This window comes from Artemia sp. Qi Xiang Cuo, chromosome 10, assembly GCF_049724085.1.
Source record: "Artemia sp. Qi Xiang Cuo chromosome 10, ASM4972408v1, whole genome shotgun sequence".
NCBI lineage: Eukaryota > Metazoa > Arthropoda > Branchiopoda > Anostraca > Artemiidae > Artemia > Artemia sp. Qi Xiang Cuo.
Genome location: NC_142803.1, coordinates 6,905,590 through 6,928,030, shown reverse-complemented (window position 1 = coordinate 6,928,030; position 22,441 = coordinate 6,905,590). Strand labels below are relative to the sequence as shown.

General features: G+C 37.0%; 2 protein-coding genes across 2 annotated transcripts in view; one reads left to right on the top strand and one right to left on the bottom strand.

Annotated features, from left to right (window-relative positions):
* The window catches only part of LOC148947418 (mitochondrial import inner membrane translocase subunit Tim21), a 523,198-nt gene that overhangs the window by 397,790 nt on the left and 102,967 nt on the right, over positions 1–22,441 (bottom strand). The window lies entirely within an intron of this gene.
* The window catches only part of shrb (charged multivesicular body protein shrub), a 52,682-nt gene continuing 49,070 nt past the window's right edge, over positions 18,830–22,441 (top strand). The window contains exon 1 of the mRNA XM_089095240.1: positions 18,830–18,950. The gene's annotated coding sequence lies outside the window, so the exon portion shown is untranslated. The remainder of the gene's footprint in view (positions 18,951–22,441) is intronic.

Sequence of the window (22,441 nt, the reverse complement as noted above, 5' to 3'; positions counted from 1 at the left end):
TATAGATAATACAGAGCTATTGTCAATTTTTGGAAAAGTAGGCAAATTTCGGGGATGGGCTTCAATGAGGCTTATTTAATGTAAGGAAAAATAGTGAAATTAGAATGCTGGGGGGGAGATTCAAAAATAAAACTATGACAGGCAAGATAGAACTATAAACCAAAATTTTTATAAAATTAGATCCAAATAAAATGAAACAGAACAAACTGTAAATAAAACCTAACTATGATAGGAGGTAAACCCTAATGTGGTAGACAAATGTCTGGACTCGAAACATCGTTTGTTGAATTGCCCTGGATTCATCAAACAGTTCGTGGTAACGAACTTTAAGGAGTAAGTAATAAACAACTCGGCCCAATAGTAACCAAAACTTCAAAAAATCGATTTTTGATAACAATAGATACATAAAAAGAATTAGCTTTATATCCTGATTAGATATAAAATAAAAACAAGTTTCTCCAACTGAAAGCAAGAAGAAACATTAAAACTCAAACCAAGAGAAATTATTCTGTATATGAAGGGGTTACATCCTCCTCAATGCCTCGCTTTTCACGCTAAAGTTTTTAGCCCTTTTAGGAGGTCTTCCTATTCAAGGGGGTGGCCTTCCTATTAGGGGGTGGTCCTCAGGACGACCCGTCTAACTTTTGACCTATCTGTATTCTTCCGGTGTTTTCCAAAGTGTTTGAAAAACCTATGAAGTACCAACTTTACTTTTTTCTGGCAGCTAAGGGATTTCTTAACCAACGGCAATTTGGATTCAGACCCGGACATTCGACGGAAGATGCTCTGACATCACTAAGCCTCTTCATTAATAAAGCACTTGACCTGGGACTTGTGCCAGCTGCTATTTTGCTTGACATAAAAAAAGTATTCGACAGTATGGATCACGGGATTCTATTAAGAAAACCAGAGCACATTGGAGTTAGAGGAGAGGCTCTATGATGGTTCCGGTCTTACCTTAGTAGCCGACGTGTTTATATAGGAGAAGATCAGCTAAATGATACCGTTGTCAACTTCGGTGTGCCGCAAGGCTCAATTTTAGGCCCACTGTAATTCCTGGTTCATGTGAATGACCTAAGTCGCGTTATGAACCCTAACTCCAGGACTTCACAGTGCTGCAAATTATGTTGCGACCTAGAAATTTCGAGCAACGATTATGAATCGAATGAATTTGTGGCGTCCGCGGATGATACTACAATGGTCTACTGTGACAACGACATGTCAGTGCTCCAGATTAAACTTGAGGTCATCTTAGAAGAAACCTACATTTGGATGGATTCTAATCGATTTGTAATAAATGTTGACAAAACTTGCGTTCTCTTCTACTCAAGGATCGGAACTCTTTGCCCAGAAGTATCGGGAGTAACGAATTCTCGAGGAACGATCAGACGACCAAAAACTGGCTATGCCAGGTACCTAAGTGTACTCCTTGACGAAAACTTATCCTTCGTACATCACATCCACGCTATGGAGCTAAAGCTCTCCCGTAATCTTGGGATTATCAGGAAACTGAAACACACATTCCCTCAAAAAACCTTTCGTCTACTTTATAATGGACTTATCAGGCCTCATCTGCAGTATTGTGTGTCAATTTGGCAGTCAACATTCACATCCTACGTGAAAAGGCTTGATTCAATCGACGAACGTACCCTAAAAATAATCGGAAATATGGACGATTTTTTTTCCCGTGAATCAATTTATCATTTATCATGCTCAGTCATCGTTCTCAAATTTTTTTTTCGGATTACTTCCATCAGCATTCCACAGTCTATTCCAGTTGGTATCGGAACAATATCCTAGGAACACGAGACTTGACTTGACTTGACTTGCTTTATTTACTACTAATTACAAAATAAACTATACACAAGCAACCGCCCGGAGAAGGCTCAAAAAGCCTGATGAAAGACGGCTGCAATCCTCTAATTCTCAACCTCCCAAAATTCTAATTCTCAAAAAAAAAAAAAGACCTGAAAAAAAACTTGAACACTCTCTCTCAATTTAAACAAAATACCAAAAACTATGAAGAAAAGAAAAAAAAAATTAAGACATTAATGATGACAATAATAATAAATTACCTCCCCTCTCCCAATAAATGTTTTTTTATTTTTACTTTAAACGACCCAATGTGTTCAGCTTCCCGAACGCCAACTGGGATATCATTCCAAATACCGAATCCCGAAACCTGCACGTGTGGTGTCTCGATACTCAACCGTAAAATTTTCCGCCTCTCTAGTCGCATACCTGTGGAGTGAACTATTTACGCGAAAAAAATTTTGTAAAAACTGGAGGACATACATCATTCCAACATCTATAGGCAAAAATAGCAGCTTGGTAATCGCGAATCTGACCAATGTTAAGCACTCTTAATTTTTTAAAACATGACGCGGTATCATTCACATTTTCTACATAATTCCCAAGAAGACGTACTGTTTTATTTTGTAAAATCTGCACTCTTTTAAAATTTGCATAAAAATTGCTAGACCAAATGTCACAACCATAAGACATATAAGGCACAACAATACTATGATACAATAATAAAAGAACCGACAATGGTAAAAAATGCTTCAAACGACGCAAAATTCCCAGACCTCTAGCAACTTTAGCTGCAATAAGATCACTATGGTGCTTCCAAGACAAATTACAATCAAGCTGGAAGCACAAATAACGCACCTCATGCACCTGTGACAAAGGCTTACCATTAAAAAATATCTCTCCATCAACACTCGGAGGCTTACCAACTCTCCTAAAAATCATAAAATTAGTTTTTTTAACATTCACTGACAAAAGGCTTAAACTTGTAAATACATAAAATGACTTTAAAACCCTATTTACTTTCAACAATAGATCATCAATCATTCGACTAGACATAGTTAAAGCAGTATCATCCGCGAAAGTCGTGATAAAACACTCCGGTAAGTAAAAACGCATTGAATCAACATACACAAGGTACAGAAGTGGTCCCAAGAAAGATCCGTGATGTACACCACACTTTACTTGATAGGGAGAAGAAAATGCATCATTTAAAACAACTTGAATAGATATTCCACTTAAAAAACTATCAAACCATTTCAGATAATTACCACGAACTCCAAGGGACTGTAGACGTTTGAGTAAAATTTTAAAATCCACTGTATCAAACGCCTTTCTAAAATCAATAAAAACAGTCAAAGGGATTTCACCACGTTCAAAGCATCCATTTACAATATCACAGAGAGAATGCACGGCGTCCGACGTCGAGTGACCTTTCCTAAAGCCGAACTGAGTTTCGCTTAACATCCCTGTTTTCGTAAGGTAATCATATAGCCTTTTATGCACAATTTTTTCTAATATTTTTGAAAACAGGGGAAGGATTGATATAGGTCTATAATTTTCGATATCTAGTTTAGACCCACCTTTATGGAGAGGGATGACTTTTGCCCTTTTAAGCGCATCGGGGAATACCCCAGTTTCCAGGGAAAGATTGATTATGTGGACTAGACATGGTATTAAATAACACATCACTGATTTAAAAGCCTTCAAATTAATTCCATCTGTCCCTGCTGAATTCGATTTGATTGTTTTCACAACCTTCAGAATTTCATCTCGAGTACACGGTTGAAATTCAATTTCATTTCTAATTCATCTTTCATCCAAAATTTCGTCCTCCAAGGAATCATTATTAAAATTCACTAACCCTTCCGCCTGCACATTTTGACCAATACTTGAGAAGAACTCAGCAAATTTATTAGTAATAATTGTTTCATCACTCACTGCTTCTCCTTGAATCAGCAGCGAATTGGGTGGAGCTTCTTTCCTCTTTCCAAATAGGTCATTTATAACCTTCCAAGTTCCTCTCGCATTATCCTTATTTAAACTCAGTTGGTTAGCAAAATATTCTTTTTAGCTTTCCTTCTCATTGAGTTCACTTTATTGCGTATTATTTTAAACTCTTCCAATTTCTTGACACACCTACTATTTAAATAATCTACATACACTTGATTTCTTAAATGTGACGCTTCAAGAATTTCTGTAGTTATCCAAGGCTTCCTGGGTTGATCCTTATGCGGTTTCACAAATTTAACTGGGCAAGTCTTGTCATAAATTGGCTGTATGGTCCCCATCATGCAATCAAATGCCCCAGAAGCGTCATCTTTTATCTCCAAAATATCGCTAAGATCAGTGCTGCTTAACTCATCACCAAACCTCTGCAAGTTCTCTTTTTTTAACGATCGAGTCTTCACTTTTTTTTCTTTCATTTCTTTCTATGCGGACACAAAGTACCGTTCCGAGAACTGGAAAATGGTCATCTGCCTCAAACTTTTGGGTGAGACGAACACTTTCAGTACGGTCGAATTTTTGCACCGAATGTGGCGTGCGCAAAAGTGTGGAACGTGCTTCCACAAGATCTGAGATGTAGGAGGTCCCTTGGGTCTTTTAAAAATAATTTGAAAAATTATATTATTGAATTTCAAAAATAGATTTAATTAATAACTGAGATTTTTTTAATTATTATCATTATTATATCGGTTTATTTTTTGTTTTTTATTTATTTATTATTATTTCATATGGTTAAGGTAGCTTTGCTTTCGGGAAGGAAGGGGGGATCTCTTAGATAATGATTGGTATGCATGAGGGATGTCGTTGTGTTGAAGAGTAAAGCGAGAGTCGTAAAGAGTGATTAGGAGGAATCGTTATTTTTTTTAAGGGACTCAACGTGCATTTTTTGCATAGAGAAATTTATTTATGTTTATTTATTTCTATTTGTTTTAATAAAACTCGATTGAATTGAACTGAACTGAATTAAAATTAAACAGCCCTTCAAACTAAATATTCGAAATCAAATTAATTTTTAAATTTTTTAAAAATTAAATTTTTTATCACTCCGGAAATCACCCTTCCATGGTAATTTTTCCCCAGAAATCAAAACAAGCGGAAAATTTTTTCGGACATTTCTCCTGGAACATCTCCGTATGCAAAACTGAGATGTCAAAGGTAAAGTAAGACAAATAAAGAGAATTTCGACTAGGAATTCTGTCAAATTCCCCCAGTGTAAAATTTCTCCTGGAAAACTCACTCCTGGAGATTTCCCTCCCCACTTAAAATCATCCCCGGGGAAACCCATCTCAAGCATAAAATCCCCCCCCCAAAAAAATGTCTGCATACTTACCAATAACAAATGCTACTTGTAAGTAATGGGCAAATTTTATAACTTAAAGACTTGACTTAAAGCTTTTGCTCGGCATCGTCAGCACATTAGAGAGAACCAGATGTCTGCACTGTTAATCGTCTCTAGAGTGGCCTGTTTTTGGTGAGGGTAGGAGCTTTGTTGGGGTCGATGCACCACTCAGTGAGTTAACCAGCAATGATATTCGCTGACCTCGTCTGTGGTCTACCTCTGGGGCGTTTCCGGCAGTATAGATTTGGATCAAAGTCGAAGATAAGTCAAGCAGGTGTTTGAGTGGAAAGGCAAAGCAAATGACCGCACCACTGCAGCTAGAGGGACTTAAGCATTTGGGAAAGGGGTGGCAATTTAAAGGAATTGAGGATCTCCATATTCCGTACCCTGTCGAGCCATCTAACACGTTCGATTTTGCGGAGGTGTTTCATCATCTGCGACTGAGTCATCCACGACTGAGTCAAAGATTAAGTCTCTGATGAGTACAACACTACACTTGCTACCGATGCAGAGTAGATACGAGATTTTTCTAGACTACTGATCTGGGGTTTTTGGAATGCTGCTCCTAGAAGACGGCACAAACAGCATTCACCTTTGCCACCCTTGCTGATATCAATGCATCTAAATTTCTATTTGAGCAGACAATTAAACAAGTGTGGGCGAACTGCTTGATTATATCAACATTTTGACCACTAACTCTATGGATGTCAGGAGTTTGCATGGTGTCTTGCCCATAGACATTATTTTGGTCTTAGCCCAGTTTACATTTGAACCAAGTTTTTCCTCAGCAGATACTAGTGTTTCCTGGGCATTTTTGATCCCATCGAGATTTTTACATACTAATGCAACATCGTCAGTGAAATCAACAACCGACAGAACTCTTCTAGCAAAATTGATGCCAAACGGATACGCTAGCAGTATTTTGTTGAGAACATGGTCCATGACATAGTTGAAGAGTTCGGGAGAAGCAGAGCAGCCTTAACGAACACTGCTTTTAATTTAAAAACGTAATGAGAGCTGGCAATCTATATTGAGAACACTTTCGTTCTAATTATATAGTTAAGTTATTGAAGATTATGAATATTATTTTTGAAAAAGGGGAAGTACCTAACGATTTTAGGAAAACCTTAATTAAGCCACTTTATAAAAAAAGGTGATAAAAATGAGTGTGGTAATTATCAAGACAGTAGTTTGATTTCTGTAGGAAGCAAATTACTTAGTAATATGATACTTTTTAGACTGAGAGATGTGGTAGACAAAGTTTTAAGAGAAGAATAGTGTGGTTTAAGAAAAGGTAGATGATGTTTTGACAAAATTTTCACTCTTAGGCTAATAATTGAGAAGTGCCTGAATTTTCAAACACCTTTGGTCCTCAGTTTCATAGATTACGAGCAAGCGTTCGATTCTGTTGATAGAAGAGCTTTAGTAAAGGTTTTATCCTTGTATGGTATACAAGACAAATACATTAAAGTGATTAGTGCTATGTACGAGAATAACACTGCTGCGGTTAAGGTAGGAAATGAGGTTAGCAGCTGATTTTGTATTAAATCAGGAGTTATGCAGGGCAGTGTTCTATCCCCCTTTATATGGATTATTTTGATGGACTTTGTCTTAAGGAGCACAGGAAAGGCAATGGGAGACCATGAAATCAAATGGGGAGGAAAAAGTCTCCTAGACTGAGATTATGCTGATGATTTAAGCATCCTAGATGAGAATTTGAGCAAAATGAACAAACTTTTGGAGGTATTACAAGATCAGGGTGCTACAATAGGTTTAAAAATTAATATTAAGAAGACTAAGTCCCTAAGGCTAGGAATAAGTGAAGATGAAATTGTGGCATTGGGTAATGAAAAGATTGATCAGGTGAGCAGCGTCACTTACCTAGGTAGTATTATTAGTAAAGATGGTGGGATCAGTGAAGATGTTAAAATTAGAATAGCCAAGGCTCAGGGTGTTTTTTCACAGTTAAAAAAAAAGTCTGGATGAATAGGATAATAAGTCTGCAAACCAAGATTAGAATATTAGAAGCTAAAGTGATGACAGTGGTCAAATATGGCTCTGAAGCATGGACGCTCCGAAAAGCGAATGAAGATTTGCTAGATGTTTTCCAGAGAAATTGCTTAAGGATTGTTCTGGGTACCCAGCTGACTTGCCGTATTTCAAACAGTAGACTGTACGGAAAATGTGGTTCAATACCGCTCCCTATGGCTATAATGAAAGGAAGATTGAGGTGGTTAGGGCACGTTGTTCGGATGAAGGATGATAGATTGCTGAAGATTGTACTTTTCGGCCAACCGTCTAGAGCTAAACAGAAAGCAGGTTGTCCCCGTCTGGGGTAGGAGGATGTCATAAAGAAAGATTTAAAGGAAATGGGAATTCCGTGGATGGGTGTAAAAAGGGAAGCTTTGAATAGATTGGGGTGGAGGAGGATCGTGCGTAGCTGTGTTGGCCTCAGGTGGCTTGGTGCTGCGGTGAGTTGTTAGTAGTAGTAGTAGTATATAGTTCTTTAGGTAGACTGAAATTTTTTTTCAGGCATACCAGCAGTTTGAAGGGTCAATCACAGTGACTGTCTGTCGCCAGTGTCGAAGGCGGATCGAAATCGACGAGGGCAATGTATGCCTTATTTTCTTCTAGAGTCTTCTCTATCAACTGTCTAATTTATGGACTTGCACAGTAGCAAACCGACCCGGCATGAACCCAGCTCGCTGGTGGTGACGAAGGTGATGGATATACTTTGTTGCCCGCTTGAGGAGCAAAATGGTGAAGAGTTTTCCGGGTACCATGGGCAGAGTTATACCACGATTACATTCTGCTTTGCTTCCTTACCTCTTGCGCACTGGCACAAGTAAGCCTGTCCTTCTGTCTACTAGGATTATTTGAGAGTGTCATACAATATTAAACAGCACTTACAGCTAGGGGGTCATGGATGGATCCCCATTTTTCGGGAGTTCTAATGTCAAGCCACATACACCTGGCACTTTGTTGATCTTCAGCTTTCGGATTGCAGTTTCAATTTTTTCTGCTGTAAATTCAGTATCATCGGGGGTAGGTCTCTCATGCGCAGCAGTAGCAGTAATATGGTTTTCAATTTCGTCAGGTGGCTCTGAGTTTTGTAGCTCCTCAAAGTGGTGTTCCCACTGGTTAATGCACTGTGATTGGTCGTTAGTATTTTCGCCACTGGGGTTTCTGAGATACGTTGCATTCTGAGTGCATTGACCTGAGAGCTGACGGAGGATCTTATGTGTGGCTCCTATGGCCTTTTTTGGTGGTCTCTTGGTACTCGCGCGCTTTTTTTGTCAAAAAAGTTCTTATGGTTTTTGTGCTTCAAGGTAGTATGACTCTCTATTCAATTGCCTGTAAACTGTCCTGTCCTTGTGAAGGTGTGCTTCCCGTTCGCGATCAATAATGACGAGAGACTCGTTGCTGATTAGTCTTTTTACTTCTGCTGCTTCATTCCAGTAACGCTAGTTGCAGCTGTGAGAGCATTCTCTTTGAACACTTTCCGTTCACCTTTACTATCATCGCACTGCTCAAGGACCTAAAATCTGTTGGATATTTTGACCTGATAGGGCTCAGCCAGAGTGAGGTCTTACTGTATACGATCGGAATCAATTTTCCGAGATGTCTGTCTGTTTTATTTCGTATATTTAAGGTGAAGCCAGATTTAAGCTGCAACAACACGATGGTCGGTGTTCCCAAGTTCGGCACCTCGGTAGGTGCGACAGTTTTGCACAGACAACAGCCATCGCCGGCGAATGATGAATTAGTTGAGCATCTTCTTCGTTAATCCTTCATTACTATACCAGGTATACTTTGCTACATTGGGTATCTGGAACCAAGTGTCTTCAACGGTAAGATTTTGGGCCAGGCAGCAGTTCAGTCTTCTCTCTCTGTTGTCACTTAGGCCATCCACTGTTACAGGACAAACGGCAAAATCTCACAGGCCAGAGTCATTTGTAATTCTAGCATTCATATCTCCTAGAAGACAGAGGTAGTCATGGGGGACTCTTCTTCCCAGTTCCAAAAACTGAAAATAAAGTTACAAATTTATCTAATACGACGAACAAAATGAGTAGTGGCAGTAGATCTAAACGTTTTTAGGCCCGTGGCAATATGATGTCGTATTTTTTTTGTCAACAAGAAGCTTTTCTGACAATAGGGCCAAATAGCAACTGGACATTTTGAGTACTTTTTAATTTTAGTCCAGCCTTGGTTCAAAAGATGTTTATTTTTTTCTAGACCATGGCCTTCCACTCAAAAGTATAACAATAGCTAAGGAAAACACTAACTGATGGAACCACTTCAGACTGTCTTGTAATTCATGAACGTAAAACTGTCCATAACTAGCCTTTTTGGCCCCTAGCAAGAATCACACGCACTTTTCCAAAATGGAAGTTCATACTCATCGATCTAGCCTGAGGTCACTGTATATAAATAATATAACAGTAAGATCACGACTCAGTGATATTTGCCACCTACATCCTTGGTGCGTACAGACAGCTCCTACCATTTAATCTGTCATCAGCTGTCCAGAGCACGTTCCCCTGGAACGCGTATTTTCGCAGAAGCTTTCTCAAAATGCCTTTGAAACCAACTCGAGGCTTCATAACCTACTTGTAATTCCTAAAAACAACTAATAATAACATTGCACTATGAATTATCGATTTTAATATATGTATTGGAATAAATTAATTTAAAATTAGATTCTTTAAAATGTAGTGTTACAAAGGTCAAGCCAAGTTTCGTGTTCAAGAGATATCTGACTTGTCTATCCGTGAAGAAATCAAATGTCGCTTATATTTGTACTTGTTTAAATGTTCTCCGGAGCACTTGCATTTCGGTCCTGTTTTGTATAATGGTTGAGATAAGAAATAATCATACTGTATTCTATTTAAATACAGTGCCTGATTTCTATACTTTTTGAAAGATCTACAGAGTTTAGGCCTTGCCACTTTCTTCCACCAAACCATAATAGACAGGCATGCTAAAGCCGATTTCTCCAGATGAAAGCTGAAAAATGGCTCAAAGAAGCATAGCTTTGGTCAAAGAACTTCAGATGGTATCCTCTAAAATAAAACATGTAAATGCAATTCAAGACTACCTAGTGTAGGGTATGGCTAAAGGACGAACAAAACTACTGGTTTTTGGCACTGAGGAAAATATCATAGGGCTTAGACCCGCACTGCTGCCTCGCAATAACTGAAATTAGTGGCATAAGAAAAGTAGGAACAAAAGAGAAGATTGCTCACTCGGCAAAAAAAAATTCTGAATAATTTGTCTCTGGAGAATAATGGGAATATATATTCAACAATGGAAGTTGCTACATCTTCCCGAAAATGCTCAAATGCCTTTTAAATTTACAATAACACTTAAACAAAGGACTATAATCTCTTCCATTTCAAAACTTGAAAACGATATTAGGCAACACGTAATTCAATAATGTGACTGGTGACTGCTACTCTTCAAAATGTGATTAAATTTATGCTAATAAAATATTAACCAAAAATCAGGCATCACTTTTTCAATGTATATCCTAGCTCAACTCAATCCATAGCTGTGCTGGCCGACTTATTGCTGCAGTGATTAATTATTATTAGTGGTAGTAAATTTATAAAAATTTGTTTGCTGAATTGTTTCCGTATATCAACTTAAACTCACATCCCCTGAATCTAAAAGGCTCATCATTTATTACTTCCCCATCACATAATGACTTCAACTCGTAAAACGCCAGCAAGTTGACTATGGAATTGTCTATACCCATAGGAAGCTATCATTGTCGCTGTAAAACCACGACATCTTCCAATAATAACATTCTGTTAGTTTATATTAATTATATAAATAATTTTAATAATTTTTTTGTTGATTGTCATCCAACATTTTTTTTTCTTACCTGCTACTGCCAAAATTTTATAACTGAATGCGGAGGTCGTTTTTATATAAAATTAAATTCTTGATTTTTTTTTCAATTTTAAGATACCCATGGTTGCGTAAGTTTCCACTTAACTAATTCAAACAATCAGTTTTCGTTTTTATGAAAATGACTCGACATCTGCCAATAAATATATGGTGGTAATAGTTCCGAATTAAAGTATTTTAATTGGTGTTTTTTTTTCTATTCTGCGAATTACTTATTAGTAAAAAGCTGAATTACTTATATTAGAAAATAATGAATATATTGTATAGATGTGTCACGGCGATTCTTTCTTTAATAGATCTGTTTTTTCTGCAAAGACGGAGTCGAAGGCAGCGTTACCACTTTGGCGATTTGGGATTTACTAGATTTGGGCGAAACAATTTACTAGATTGGCTTCCGTTTTACTAGATGTTGCCAAAAAAATGCGCGGGTTGCGGCTTTCGCCGCGACACGTGCATTGGCGTGAGAAAGCTAATAAATACTTTTCGTCATCAAAATGAAAACAAAAGTGAAAAGTAGCTAGTGCGCATTTTTTTTTTCTGCTTGTGCAGCATCTTAATATGATTTCTTTTGGCCATTCGGCTTATTTGCCTTCAAATATGTAGGAAATGTGTTCCCAGCTATTCATTATATCTAAACAGTTTCTTCCAGCCTCCTAATTTTCGACAGACCCGGCCTTACTCCATAGTTTAACCAACTTTTCAGAAAATTTATGGTTTCAGTATATACTTACGACTAGGCTTCACAAAAATTTCAGGTACACATAAAAACCAAACAAACAACCACGAAAAATGAAATTCAAAGTAAAAAAAAATAATTATAAAGTCCGATTTGACAGACCAAATTTGACTTTTTCAAAGCTTCTTTGGTTTCCCAGGAACCAGGTGTGTTCGCCTTCGTCTTCCAATCTCTGCATCTATCAATCAGAGCGGGAGGAATCTCCCACTCCGAATCGCATTTTGTGTCTCTGAGGCAGAGTTACTTGGAGTACATGAGAGCTCCAACTGTGTCGACTTTTAATCGATAAAGCCCAGTCGTCTTGATCCAATTTAAACTGGAAAACTGCCGCTCTGCATTGGCTGAAGCATGGGGCAAAGCCCAGAGGGTCAACATAAACTTGGGGAACAGTCGGAAAATGGCTTTTCCGCTACCATCTTTCAGTTTGGTAAGCCTCTTCCAGAATGTAGGAGGACACTCTAAATCTGATTCTGATACTATTTCTGAAATAAATTTGCTTCTGATTTGAATTTCCTCATGCTCACTATTAACGTCTTCCAGCACCTTTATCCTCTTCCCTTACGCTCTGCAGTCTCTAACAGCAACATGTTTAAACCTCTGTAGAAGAGGGAAAAGTGACATAGTTACTTTGCTCATAGCTTTCAGTGGATCGATGAGTTTTAAAGTTATAAGAACAGGGTAATTCAGTCTTATCCTAGTATGGATCTGCTTAGCAAGTTCAATAAGATAAGCAAGGCAGGCTTTTCGAATGGCTTGCAACCAGTGACGTCAGTCTTCCACTGACAGACTTTCAAGGTACAACTCAGTATTCAGTATTCAAGTTTGTCATTTTCAAGCTTCAAAAAGTTTTCAGGACTCCTCACGTTCAGGGAAGTAAAGTTACCTTTCAGCTTCTCAGGACGATGGAAACACTGCAGAGTAGACAAGTAAAGCTCGTGGGAACGTCTCAGAAGGCAATGAATCCTTGTTCCACGTGACTGGAACTCAAGATTGAACTTGTTAATCTTTGCCAGTATATACGATAGGAAGTACAAGTAGACCTTATTCACGCCTACATCCATCGCACTTAGCGGCTTTTGGACTTTATCCCTTGTAGAGCTGTCCGACGATGTTAGGGACAAGTCTGTCAGATACAAATGCAAGGCAGCTCACTGTTCAAGTAATCTGTTAATTCCGACTTCAAGAGACAACCAGTGCTTGCCGCTAATCTGCAGGAGTCTGTGGTTAGCAATTTCACAAAACTCCTGGAAAACCTTCAGTTCCAACTATTTCTTAGGGTTTGCGCTTATGAAGTTGATGAGTTTCTTCACGAAAGTTTCGATTTCAGCAGGTAAGTGCTTCACTGCAGCCGAAGCACACAATGCAGCAGTATGGCAAGTACAACCAAGGACAAACAGCTGCAGATTTTCACGCATCAGCTGGGCTGCGAGGCCGTTTTCACTCCCCATATTGACCGACGGATTATCAAGACCAAGCCCAATCATATTTTCTAATGGAAGTACTTTCTTAAAGTACTTCGTCAGAAGAATCTTTTGCCCACTTGCAGTTGCGTCGTCCACCTTTAGTAGTGCCAGGAATTCTTCCCTTATGGTATTCGCACTGTCTACATACTTCAGAATAACAACTAAGGACTTTGTATTTGATCTGTCCGTGCTTTTGTCGGCGATTAATGAAAACAGATGCTAAATTGTCCTCGCCATGAGATCCTATAACATTTTAACAATCCCAGTCAATTTGTTTTCACTTCATTTCAACATGCTTGGCTGTAGCTGAATCCCCAAAAGAATTTTTCAAGACGGGAACGAGAGCATCAGTTTTTCTCAAGGGAATATCTTCAGCTGCAAGAGGTAACTCAGCAGCTGACACCACCCTATCACTTCTCTTTTCATTGCCTTTGCTCATTTCCGACTGCTCCCTCAACTGTCAGTTGTCCCAATGCTGCTTTTACATTCTCCTTATGAAGCTCATTAGTCGCGTGAATCTTCATGACAGTAAAACTTCCCGAAAGGTTTCGCTTACAGTATTTGCAATAGGCCTTTTAGCCTCTCGTCTGGCGATTGAATAAGGAAAGGTTTCAGCACTGTATCAGTCAACTACTCTGCTCGAAACTTCTGTGCATAGTGTACCCTCTTAGACTTGTGACCAACAGACTTCACATGAGTCTCTGAGTCCTCAGCCCGATCGATTGTGGCACATGAAGATGCAATTTCATCGGATTCCTGCAAAACGCTGCTTTCCAAAATTTCTATTGATTTTTGAACACAGTCCAGCCCAGTACCTTTTTGGGCAGCATTGTCCGTCTCAGCGTTAGCAATCTCTATTCTGTCTTCAGGGGTGGTCTTTTTATCAGAAGCTATATGGTATGAAGTTCGCTGATTGGCACGCGTTTTCTGCTTTTTCAATGTGGATAAGAAGCTGTCTAATGTCCGCTGCTGGCTGACAAGTGGAACTTTTCTCTTTCCAGACATTCTGAAAAACCGAAACGAAAATCAATCACCGAATATCCATCACTTCCAGAACTAGTTCCCGGCGAATGGTGAATCAGGGTTTCCAAGCAAAGTAACAATGTAAATTAGACATACTAGCTTAAACTTAAACAGAGTATTTGCAATACAGTATTTGCAATAGGCCTTTTTGCCTCCGTCCGGCGATTGAATAAGGAAAGGTTTCAGCACTGTATCAGTCAACTACTCTGCTCGAAACTTCTGTGCATAGTGTGCCCTCTTAGACTTGTGACCAACAGACTTCACATGAGTCTCTGAGTCCTCAGCCCGATCGATTGTGGCACATGAAGATGCAATTTCATCGGATTCCTGCAAAACGCTGCTTTCCAAAATTTCTATTGATTTTTGAACACAGTCCAGCCCAGTACCTTTTTGGGCAGCATTGTCCGTCTCAGCGTTAGCAATCTCTATTCTGTCTTCAGGGGTGGTCTTCTTATCAGAAGCTATATGGTATGAAGTTCGCTGATTGGCACGCGTTTTCTGCTTTTTCAATGTGGATAAGAAGCTGTCTAATGTTCGATGTTGGCTGACAAGTGGAGCTTTTCTCTTTCCAGACATTCTGAAAAACCGGAACGAAAATCAATCACCGAATATCTATCACTTCCAGAATTAGCTCCTGGCAAATGGTGAATCAGGGTTTCCAAGCAAAGTAACAATGTAAGTTAGACATACTAGCCTAAACTTAAACTCTAGCATTAAAATAAATGGACTCTAAGTGGACAAGTTTAATAGTTGAATTTTTTCTGATTTTTTGACGGACAAAACATTGACCAGCTAATATGCACCTTTACCAAGATAGCTAAGAAATAAACATACCATTTGATTCAGATTTCAATCCATTATCTGAATATAGCAAACTTGTCTACTGGAAGTTCCTGTCATAAATTTGGGAAATTTAGGAATTTACAGGTTTCAGAATTTAGAAAACCTAGATTTTGTTTAGTTTTTGGCTTGCTTGAGGTCAGGGGTCAAGGCTTGTGTTTCTCTTTTCTATTTATATTATCTGTTGGTTACTTCACCTTTAGGGAGCCTCACACTCCTTTATTTGATAGGGTATATAAACAAATTTCACTGAATTTAAAAACTTTGACTCCAAAAAGTATTTAGTATTGAACTATAATATTTAACTATGTTAGTATTGGACTTGGAATGGAAAGCCCAGAATATTAAAATGTTTTTCCTCACTCATCAGCTAAACAATGACTATACTTATCATAAAAGCTAGATGAAATAGCAAACAGACATACTGCCACCAAGAAACAAAAGTACGAAGATGGTGATCATTATAGAAACTTAGCATTTCCCTTGAGTAGTAGAGTATTTTGACATTTTCACCTCAAAAAAAAGAAAAAAAGGCTAATAACTATTATTTGCGAACATACTATTGAAGTGGTCAGTATTTAATATTAGAATACAGATTAATTATAGAAAGAATCATTGTTGATACTAGAAATTACAAGAAAAAGAAATAAGAAAACGGGTTCGAAGAAGAGGAGATATGGTGGTCATGAATCAGCCAATAGAATAATATCAGAGCATTTTTTTGTCTTGGCTGAGCATTCTCAGTTATAACCAGTCTTTGAAACAGTATTGTGATATGATGGTAAAGATGCAGAGGTGCTCCCCATGCAGTAAAAATGCAGTGCTGCAGCTCAATCGAAGCAGAATGTAAGACAACTTATGCATTAATTAGTCCATTGTACCGCAACTCTTCACCTTTACTGCATGGGTAGCAGTTCTGCATGTTTACCCAGCATGATAGACTGAATAATATACAGTTGTTTTGATAATGGTGCAGATTAGCAAGATTAGCTACCCCTATAGTATGGGATGCCGGATAGAACCAGAAAAGACAGTAACAAATGAGTTGTTCCTATACTGCATCTACAGGGCAGCATCTCTGTAACCTTATAATACAATTTACTGAATAACATAGATTGAAAAATGAGTTGTTTTTGGTTAATTTCGAATATAGGATGATAATGAGATATTTAGGAAATAAACATACCCTGTGACTCAGAGTTTAATGCTGTATCCAAATATATCAATAATTTCCAGTGGAAACCCATCCTCTAGATTCTATAAATCAAGCTTTTTGGGGATACAAAGGGATTCAAGGGTGGGCTGCAGGTTGGTAGCTGAGGTGACCTAGACCCTGAACTCCAAGTAAGTAAAAACCTAAACTGAAAATAGGGGTTTCCCATCCGAGAATCTGGAAATTCCAGACTTTTTGAAATTTTTTGAATTAATTCCCACCAGAAATGATTGTTATAGTTTGATAGAGGATTGAATTCTAAGTTGAATGGTATGTTTTTTTCCTAGCTATCTCATTATGGTCCTACATTTCAAATTTATAATTTTTATCAGGGGTAGCTAATCTGCACCTATACCCATCAGTGTTAGCAGTGGCAAAAACTCATAGGTACAAGCTCGAAATGAGATGCAGCAGTAGTGAGCATTACAAGGAAACACAACTAGAGGAGATAAGATATTTTTATTTCAAAAAAATCGCTATCACAAGCCCACAAAGGGCCGAATTCGGACTTTGGAGTCGACAATATAAATTGTTACACTAAAAATGCAAAGAACAACAGCAAAATAGAGAAAACCATAGTGAACAATAACTTAAAAGTCAATAATTAAAACTGTAAAAAGTCAATAAAAAAATTAAAAAGGTAAAAACTGGTCAAACTAAACTTAGAGCGAGACATAAATGCATTTAAATTAAAAGGGATACTAATAAAATGTCAATAATTCAACTACAGTAAATCAATAAAAGAGTTAAAAACTGGTCAAAAAGAACAAGGGAGGGGGGCAAGCAAATGAGTGGCAGTACCATCAACTAATAAACAAAAAAGAGGGGGGGACAGAAACTATTGAGACATTTTATTTATTTCTTCTGTAATGAAGGAGATAAAAGTTCTTTCGTATCTGGAAGTAACGCAGTGAATGGGGGACAAAGCAGGGATGGGCTCAGAAACAATTCGAGGTGGCAGTAATCTAGCTGAAGAGTGGTGTTTAGGGAAAATATTTTCCGTCCGTTGGCTTATTATGGTATTTTTTTGCGAAACGGAGGCACAAAGAAACCCTCCTTTGGTCCAGTGTTTTTTGACTAGAATTTTTTATGAGCAGGGAGTATGGTACCCTGCCTTCTTTGAAAATTATTCGCAAGGCCCTTTTTTGAATTGATTCGATTTTTTTCGATTCTGCGCGAGAGATACCAGGGTGCCAAACTGGACAAGTATATTCTGGATGCGGGCGGACAAAAGACATGTAAATCCTTAAGGAGTGGGAAGGGGGGATGCTGAATTCATTTAGGAGCTTAAGGAGGGCGATAGACGCATTATCTCTATGGATGATGTCTTTAACATGGATATCCCACTTTAAATTTGAAGAAATTGGGACGCCAAGTAGTTTAAATGAGGAAACAGAAATTTCAGGAGGGATAGGATTAAGAAAATAGGGCGAGGATTTGGGGAAAAAAATGGGCATTATCATGGACTTAGAGGCGTTTACTGTCATGTCTAAGTCTAAGGCCTCGTCTCCAAATTCATTGAGGATACTCATAGGGTCACTTATTAAATTTCTGAAGCAAGTTTCAACAACCGTTAGGTCATCAACAAACTTCCATCGGTCAGGAAATTCCTTTACGAGGCTGTTGATCATTACTGAAAAAAGGAGAGGACCTAGGAGAGTACCTTGGGGTATGCCGTTGTGGACAGGGAGAGGATTTGAATAATGGTTTTAAGAGAAGGATAAGCACAAACGCGTCAGCCCTAAAACATTAAATAGGCCTTCAGCCAGCAAACATGAATCCTTTGCTCAACATACCTTTTATGACTAATCGCCTAACTACCGTAGTTATAAGATGAAAAATTCAGATCCGATAAGCCTAGATCTTGATTTAAAAAAAAAAAAAGATTTCAAAAGTGTGGAATTTCACGCCAAAAGACTTGAGCAGTTTGTCGTGTTTTGGACCACAGAATAAATGTCAAAGGAACAGTAAGACAACAGTCAACCGCCTCCGGTACGTTTTCCCAACAAAATGCTTTCAGATGAGGGCAAAAAATTTACTAGATTTGTTCGATTTTACTAGATCTGACCCCCATTTTACTAGATTTACAAGGTGGATATGCTTTTTACAAGATCTAGTAAACTTTTCCAAGGGGTGGCAACGTTGGTCGAAGGATGTGGGTAAATGATTTATCAGCAATTGTTTCCACCAATCAACTTGAACTCACATCCCCTAAATCTAAAAGACTCAATGTTTGTTTTTTTGTTTGAATAAATTTGTCAATTATTGGCACCTTTGTCACATTGGGCCCCCCAAGATTTTACTCATTGGTGCCCTTGTCACATTGGGCCACCCCCGAGATTTATCTCTAGATCCACTCCTGTCCCAACAACATAATGACTTTAACCCATAAAATGACAGCAAGTGTCGAGACTGTGGAAAAGTAAATAACCATTGGAATCTGTCACTTTCATTGTAAAAGTGCGGGATCTGTCAATATTAATTTCTGATGCTTAGATGGCGATCATGAATCCTGTGACGAAGCTTTAGCATACAGTCATTTGATAAGGAAAGCTTTAGACTAGCCTAAATTAAATAAATAAGTTTGTTTTAACTCCTCAAAAGGTAAGTTAGTTTTGGAAATAAATTGTAGCATCAATTGTACTTATGTATAGAAGTAATATCTCTAAAATTATTAATCACGTGGCTTTTATTAGGCCTATCTTGGTATTTTGCCTAGGCCCAACTGAATTAGGCTTAGGCTAGGAACAAGACTATTAGCCTAAGTTACGTTATAGGTGACAAAAAAGTTCTCAGGGTAATTTTTATACAGCACAGATCAGAAAACAAAAAAAAAGCCATAGCCTAAAATTTGAATCCTTAGCCTATTTAGGCCTAGTAAATTTGCAGTTTACTACATAATTTATCTAAGATGAAAGTGAAAACCTCATTTGATGCCTTGTTTATGCTCTTTGATAATTGAATTATTGCTTCTAGGGCTAATTGCATCTTGAGCCATTAAACAGGCCCCAAAGGCAGCCTTTTTCATTTTTGTAACCATACAAAGAAGTTAGGCTATCAACTCTAGTTAAGTTAGGTAAAATTCTACTTTAGCTACTTTTGGCTATCTTGGAATGGGGTTAGGTTAGAAAAATGAAACTTTCAGGGATGGGTCTACAGGCTAAAGTATGTCCCGGGAAGGTATTTTGAAGTACCTACCTCCACTCCTTCTCCCTCTAGAGGGTCCTGAAATTTTGCCTACATGACAGGTCTATACCCATTGAAATTTTGACAAAACTACATTTTACATTAATTTTCAGTTATCAGTTTCTTTTTCCCTGGCTTTAGCTCTGAAAATGCAATTTCAGTTATTTGAGCAGAATTTTAAGCCATATAAATAGTTTATTTCAAAAATTTAGGAAATGTATTTGCATATCTTTAAAACCATATAAATTGGGATTTAGCAAAGTTGTGAATCTGAAAAAAATTTTGTTGTAATTCATTTAAGCAGAATATCTATTTTGCAAGGTTTCACTTCTATAACTCACATATTTTTAAAGGTCATCAAAGGTCAGGACCCTCTAGAGGGAGAAGAAGTGGAGGTGGGTACTTCAAAATATCGTCCTGGGACATACTTTAGCCTGTAGAACCATCCCTGAAAGTTTCATTTTCTTAACCCAACCCCTTTCCAAGATAGTCAAAAGTAACTAAAGTAAAATTTTACCTTTAGTTATTGAAAAGTGGTTAAAAACATATCACTAGCTTATAAATAAGTTGTTCAAGAATAATGTATTCCAGAATTATTTATTTACAACAATTCAAACCTCATTTATTAGGCAACTCAAATATAAACCATTTTCATACCATTTCAAGTTTTTTGAATGCTGTTGACAAAAGTGCTGAATTTTGTGATTCAAAACTTTACTGTCAACAATCCAGGGTATATGTTTGCACATTAGAGGGGTAAGGGTAAAGTTTATGGTTAATTTGCAGTGGGCCATATAATTTAGCTAGGATGAAAGTGAAAACATCATTTGATGCTTTTTATGCTCTTTCTTAATTCATATAAAATACCTTTGGGGCCCCTTTAGGGGCTCAAGATGCAATTAGCCCCAGAAGCAATTATTGAATTATGAAAGGGCATAAAAAAAGACATCAAATGACATTCTCACTTTCATCTTAGCTAAATTATATGACCAACTACGAAATTTACCAAAAGCAAATAGATCACTTGATGTCTTTTCTTATGCTCTTTCAGGTAAAATTCTAGACAAGTTGCAGTGTAAGCCTTGGAGACTAACTATACATAAGGAAACATGTTAATAAAACTATTCTTTCTTCATAATATGCAGAATAATTATTATTATTATTATTCATTTATTGCCTGTCAAAAAAAGGTACAAAAGGTACAGTAGACAGAGTAATCACTAAAGAAAAAAAGAAGAAAAAAATAATAATCATAGTTAACACATTTTGTAGGAGGAAAACCTTTATCTTCACTTCTTTCCTTGTATTTTCATTTTTCTGTCACATTTCTAAATATTTGTGTTTATTTTCTAAAGTCTTGAAAAGCATTTATAAACAAATACAGTGTAACCTAACCTAATTTATCACTATTTGGCTCTTGACAAGTCTTTGTGAGAAATAATTAGATGTCATTGATGTTGTTTAATTAGATATAGAATGGAAAATGGAAATGGATATTTGAAAATAGAAAAAGGCAGTTGACTTCATGATTATTTTTTACAAATTTTCTAAAAAAATTGGGTATATTTTTTGCAGATCATATTGTTGACTTATGAATAAAGTAAACATACCATTCTATACCTTTTTTGGTACTTGTGCATTATAACTAAACCACCACTATACACCAAAGAAGTCAAGTTTGATTAATGCTAATGAAATAAAATAGGATGAATATATAATAGTTTTGAAGCAAATTTGGGCTATATATTTGCACATAAGTGGGGGGGGGGTAAGCATAGCATATATTAAATATATATGGATTTTACCTCCAAATGGATTTTACCCCCACCCCTATATATAGCAATGCAGGGTATATATTTGCACATTAGGGTGGGGGGTAAAGTTTAAACTTACCTCTTGTTTGCATCAAATGAATTTTACCCTCACCCCCTTAATATACAAATACATGCCATGAAATGGTATATATATAGGGGTGGGGGTAAAATTCATTTGCTGCAAAAATGATCATTATATCTAGAAAGAGCATAAAAAGGCATTAAGTAGTATATTTACCCTTTATTCATATGTCAATAATATGAAACAAGAAAATTTTATCAAAAACTGTACAACTGTGAAAGAAGTGAAGATAAAGGTTCTTCCCATGAAAAATGTGTTTATAATTATATTGCATATTATGAAGTTAGAATTATTTTCTTAACATGTTTCCTTGTGTATAGCTAGTCTCCTAGGCTTATACCAAAATCTTTGTTTATTTTCAGCTTCACAACTTTGCTCAATCCCAATTTAGGAGATTTCTATGATCTGTGAATACATTTCTGAAATAAAACAAAAGAGACATTGATGTGGCTTAAAGTTCTACTCAATTTTCAGAACTAAAACCAGAGAAAAAGAAACTGAAAGCTAAAAATCAAGGTTTAATTTTGTTCTGTTTAAATTCCAATAGGTATAGACATCTCAAGTAGGCACATTTCTAAGACATAGAAATTAGAAGATGGTTAATATAGTAGCTAGACAATATCTTCCTGGAGTATGTTTTGGCCCTGAATTCATTACTGAGTTTCATTTTTCCTAACCTAACTACTTTCCAAGATAGCAAGAGTAGCATATCTTTAATTTTAACCTCTTTAATAGTTCAATAATCATTTTTGGGGCAAATTCTATTTTGAGTCCTTAATGGAGCATCAAAAGGTAAAACAGTCCATAACCATTCAAAGTTTATAAATATATTATAAAAAAAAACTGTTTAGTGAAAAAATTGGCATTTGCAGCTGATACAAGAATGGTAAATATTATTTTCTGAAACCCTGCAAAAGTGACATCATTTTTGAGGGATTTGTTGCTCTTTTTAAAAATCTCTGCAAATTTTTTTTCGTAATAACATTTTACTATTAAGACTAATGAAAATAATA